Genomic DNA, 6,000 nt, shown 5'->3' on the forward strand with positions numbered 1-6,000 from the left:
CCTCTCTAAAGTGCTCAGCCTTCTTGATTGATCCCCTGAGCTCGCATACACGCTTAGGTTCAAAGACTCCATGTATTACATTGATAATGCCTTGAGGTGGGGCGTTGATTGGCATTCTGTTGGGGTTATTATGATCTTGGGGGGTTGGTTGCGTCCCTCCTTCAATATATTTATCCAAGTGGTCTGCTGCCACCAACTCTTCCAAGTGTTGTCTCAATGGCGTGCAATTCTCAGTGCGGTGCCCTTTTTCTTTGTGGAAGGTGCACCGCGATCTTTCATCATAATCCTTCTGGGCTTCTCCTAGCTTGGCTGGCCACTTGACGAAAGGCTCATCTCTTATTTCGCTAAGAATCCGATATATCGGTTTCTTGAACACCGTGGTTATGGCAGTACAGATTCTCAACCATCTTTTATGAGGGTCTTCTTCGTTATCTCGTCTGCTACGTCCGTTTTTGCTCTGACGATCTACTATATTGACCTTTGCTGAGGTCTTCTTTTTTGGTACTGCAGTCGCACTAGATTTTGCTTTGGCTCGTGCGTCATCCTCTTCTACCCTGATGTGCTGATGCACTCTTTCCATCAAGGCTTCCATAGTGAGGGGTGGCGTCATGGTGATCGAGTCCCTCAGTCTGTTCCCAACTGGAAGGCCTCTTTTATACTGTGCAATGGCGAGATTGGTGGGGCAGTCCCCAATCTGATTGAATGTCTCCTAGTAGCGACTGTTGTAAGATCTTAGGGTCTCTTTATCACCCATGTCGATGGAGAGTAGCTGATCGATCTCCACCGGGGTTTTAGTGTTTGTTCGGAACCTTGTCACAAAGGCTTCTGCTAATTGTGCCCAAGTGGCTATGCGGCCTTCTGGGAGTTTCTCAAACCAAGTCAAGCCTAGGTCGCCAAGACTTGATGGGAAGGGTATGCACATTAAGGCCTCGTTTCGTCTGTATACAGCCATGACTTGGCAAAAGTGGCTCAAGTGTGAGTAGGGATCCGTCTTCCTTTCATATGTGGTGAATTTCGGCTGAAGGAAGCCTGATGGTAGGGGCACGTTTTCGATCGCTGGAACAAACATTGAAGTCTGCAGTCTTGCTAATGCCTTGTCCGTCGGTTCATAGGCAGGGCGCAGTATTGGCATTCCCACCTCGACGCTTCCATGCGTCCAAGGAGCCAACCGCTGCAAGGCTGAAACTCTATGTGGATCCCTTGCCCTGGCATCCTCCTTGCATCGTGCTTTCTCTTCGAGCACGGTTCGTAAGTCGGATGATCTGGGTAATTCTGTCTGTCTAGATCTGGTTTGGTGCGAATGTGAAGGCCAATATGTGCTTCCTTCAGTGTATGACCTTTCAGATCTCGTCCTCTCAGTCCTGGAGTGATGAGTTCTGGAAGACCAGGATTGAGTGTCGCCTGTCCTGAGGCTTCTGCTCTCTCCTTGTGAGGGTGTAGTATTCCTACTACGATTTTTTGAGTGGCGAGGGGGCGTCTTGTTTCTGCACCCCTCTCCTATCGCCACTTATTTTTTCTTCATCTGGCGTTTCAAGGCCTCCATGTCCGCCGCCATCTTTCTTATCAATTCATCTTGTTCTTTCACGCGGTCTTCCAGAGCTTGAGGGTCAATCCTCCGTCTTTGCCTGTCTGGACTTTGTGAATGAGAGCGATGGGGGCTGTTATTTCGCCTTCCCCTAGCATCCCTCCTGGAGGTATGTCGTTGGGGCTCCAAGTCCGCCATGGGAGGGACAGAAGGTAATCCTTCACGCCTTGCGCCCCCTTCTGGAGTTAGTCCGTCGACGGCGGACTGCGGCAATTCTTCAATGTGTGCCATTGAATGTAAAGGGGAGAAGCTTTAATCAAGAGGTTTTGTTCTTGTCTGTTGTTCCCACAGACGGCGCCAATTGTACGGGGAAGAAATAATTCTCCTCGTATAATCCTGTTGACTAAGTCCACGCTCCTCCGTACGACGTCGCTTTGTTACCTGAAAACACAAACGTGAGCTAGCCGGCGGGTGTGTGCCGGAAACCTCTCCGATGCCTAAGTCAGAAAACTTGACAAATAGACAAAGCTCAATGTGTTCAGGAAGAAAAATTGTATGTTGTGTTATGTTACCTCCTCCAAGGTGATGCTTGTAAGCTTTTATAGGTTTCGAGTGGCCCAATCCTAGTAGGACTTTTATTTCTCCATGCAGAGTCCTCCTAGGATTCATACTTCTAAAGGATAATGCTTATCCTTTTACACCCCCCCACTGCTTAAACCAAGTGGGATGGTTTTTACTACGGCCGAACTACCATTTGACCGAAGTAAACTGGCTAAGCTGAGTCACAAGGTAGGCCGAACTATCCTTAGTTCGGCCCTTCCTTTTACTCCGTATCTCGGTTCTCCCATGTATGAACCATGATATGTTGGGACCGAGCTACCGAGTAGCAAGGCCTTGACCGATCTATCCAGAATTCGTCATGACCGGAATAACTCGGAGACCAGACTAACTCAAGTTGTCCAAACCGAAGTAGCTTTACAATTCCTGAGCCGAAGTAACTTCATCTCTTTTGACCGAAGTAATTTATCTCTCTCGGGCCGGAGTAACTTCTCGGCCCTTTTTTCCCAGTCTGTCATACTTTGGGCCATAAAGTCCATGTCATAGCTCGGCCCAATTTTCACCAAAAATTACCCTCTCAAGAATAAAAATGATGTGGTCGTAAGTTTGAACTCATGGACGGGTGGTAATGATTCGGCATGGCTATTGTAGAAAAAGATTGGTCGAAGGTGACACATGCCAAATATGAAAAGGAAGTAAAATGAGGTCCTGTTTGTGAAGTGAAATTTTAGTTTTTTTTAAGTTAAAATTCATAAAAAGACAAAATAGATTAAAATAATTAATAATACAAAAATTCACATTAAATCCATAATTATTTTATTTTATCTCTCATAAATATCGCATCCAATTATAAAAAAAATAAAATCATCTTCCTACATGAAAAAATTTTAACCTATTAAAATAGTCAAAAATTAAAATAATCTACTTAAATAGCAACTTTTCAAATATCCACAGTGACTTGAATGTTAAAGAGTTTAATTTATGGAAACCTCTTCGCCCATGGCGGCGTTTGGGAACAAATTTTTTAGGTTTTTATTTTTTGTTTTTTTCACTAAAAGACAAATTGGTTATAAAATCAAAAAAAATAAATCTAAACAAAATATCTCACCGAGTAAACCAAATAGAAATATGGGGTTTTGTTTTGATAAGAATTGAGATGTTGTGAGAAAAAAAAAAAACGCACTATTTAACGAGTATGGCAAGTAAGATTGAGTTGGCGTATTGAGGTGGTGCTGTCTCATAGATTGTTTCAGTGCTTTGGACCCCCTGCACGGCGAACCCCCAGCACCCCCCCCCTCTCCACGCGGGGCTGCCAATGGAGGAGAAAAAGGAAAAAAAAAAAAAAAAAAAAAGTTTTTGGCCAATTAAAAGAGACCCGCAGCACCCTACTGGGGGTCTCATGCATTTTCCTTCATTTTTATCGTTTGCAAAACACAATGTTACTATTATTAGGTAAGTTTATCTTATTTTTACATCTCAATGTAAGAGAATTTGACGACTCTATAGAGTCTACAACATATTTTATTTTAATAATTTGAATTTTTCATATTTTATGACTAATTTAGTAGAATATTATGGATGTTTGGGAAATTGCTATTTTAGTAAGTTATTTTAATTTTTTGTTATTTTAGTAGGCTAAATTTTTTTTGTTTGAGAAGATAGTTGAATTTTTTTATAATTAGATGTGATATTTGTAAGAGAAAAAGTAAAATGATTATGAGTTTGAAGTGGCGTTTTGTCTTATTAACTATTTTAGTCTATTTTATTTTTTTATGAATTTTAGCCTAAATAACCAAAAAATAGCCTTTGCCAAACACCCCCATACAAAAAAACCAAGATGACCAGGCATTAAGTATCTATATATTTGAATCAAATTTGAATTAAAAAAATTATAGTTATTTTTTAAATTATATTCATTATTCACTTTTTAAAAAATAAATATGATTAAAATATATAGTTATCGATATCCAATCATTTGATTTTTTCGATAAATATTATACTTAACGAATAAAAAAATGAATTGCTTGAATCAATAAAATTGATTGTCAAATGAACTTACTAAGACCATCTCCAACGGTGAACCAAATTTTTCATCAAATTTGAGTAAAAAAAAGCCAATTTTCTCAATCTGATATGGCTTGCTCCAACCGTGCATCAAAATGGAAGGGTCGACCGACCGGTCGACCGGTAAGTGCATTTTTTTTTTTTTTACCTGTTTGAATCTTTTTTGACTGGTTTAAACCTACCTATTTGAAAGGGAACCGATTGACCGGTGGGTCAACCGGACGGACAACCGATTGGTTGACCGGTTGGCCCACCGCAACGGTAACGCACAGTGAAATAGTGAAATCTGGAGCTTGTTCTTAGTTTGATGAATTTTTTGTTCCATTCTCATTTTGATACCAATTTGGTGAAACTATTGGAGCTCCAAAAAGTGACTTTTTTACCAAATTTCAAATCTGATGCAAAGTTTGGTTCACCGGTGGTGATGCTCTAAGTTCAAATGCTATATCACATTAAAATAACAATTTGAGAAAAGCCAAGTCTAACATGACATATTTTGACAATTTAGAAACTGTCACGACCCAAACTCGCCCCTATGGGTTTAGTACCGTTATCGACCAGTAATCCGAGATTACCGAAGGCCTACTTAATAGTAGAACAGTAATACAGAGTACAGGGGCTGGCGGAAGCCAATACAGTAAGTAAACAATGTACAATGAGCTGTGAGTCTGTATGCAAAAAGATTTTTCATACACATATACATGAACAGCACGGAGCAGTATGTACATATATACAATTGTTCAGTTCAGGGACCTAATCCCTATAAAACAGTACAGTAACAGTCTATACAGTTATACAAAATAGATACAGAGACAGACGGGAAAATTGAAACACCCCTAAACCATAACTTGACAGGCTCGGAACCTCGCAGTGAGGCACAGTGGTTGGCTTGACAAAACTGGAGCTTACCCCAACGCTTCTAACCACGGTCTGGTGCCTGTACACCTACATATATATATGAGCAGCGAGCTAAAGCCCAGTGAATAACGTAATGCGTAAAGAGGTTAAGAATGAATGTCCCTACAGTAATGAAAACAATTCGTTAATTCAGTATATCAGTCATTTAGTCATATGTGGTACATCCATTAGCATAACAGTACAGTAAACAGTAGGTCTCAAAAGACCGAACAGTAAATGATGGCCATCAATCAGTAAACAGTAGTGGTTCCAACAAGGGAACCGACAGAGATCTCTGTAACAGTAACAGTAAACAGTAGTTGCTAAGGATGCCACAATATAGTTCAGAATATAGGACATACATTTATTCAATTAACAATATCAGTTCAGAAAGCAGTACAGTTTAATTGTTCAGAAGATAATCATTTTGAACATATCTTTACACAGTTGTTACTCACGGAGTTCTGGGCTACAGTAAAGCTAGAGCGCATCCCCAGTCGCCAACCCTACACAGTTACAGATTGAACACACACTAAGCTACACACTTGGGAAAGATAATAACTTAATCCCTAATTTGCCTCGGTGTGTTCTACATCTATATCCTCATTAAGATGTCTTAAACTATGCGTAAGAATGCCTAGGATGAAATGAGGATGTAAAGATGCACTCAGAAAACATTTTCAGAATTTTCAGAAAACAGGGGTCACGCTCGAGTGTAGGCTACTCCGCTCGAGCGGACATGCAGACAAAGGTTTTCGCTCGAACGTAGACTTACCCGCTCGAGCGTTCTGCAAAACAGTCAAAAGTGCTGGATAGGTGAAAATCACGCTCGATTGGGCGCTCGACACCCGCTCGAGCATGAGACACAATGTCCCGCTCGAGCGTCAATTATTCCGCTCGAGCGGACATCAAAACAGTGCAAAGTACTGGGAGCACGAATTTCACGCTCGAGCGCC

The sequence above is a fragment of the Camellia sinensis genome, chromosome 1, assembly GCF_055761805.1.
Source record: "Camellia sinensis isolate YWXY chromosome 1, ASM5576180v1, whole genome shotgun sequence".
NCBI classification, from domain to species: domain Eukaryota; kingdom Viridiplantae; phylum Streptophyta; class Magnoliopsida; order Ericales; family Theaceae; genus Camellia; species Camellia sinensis.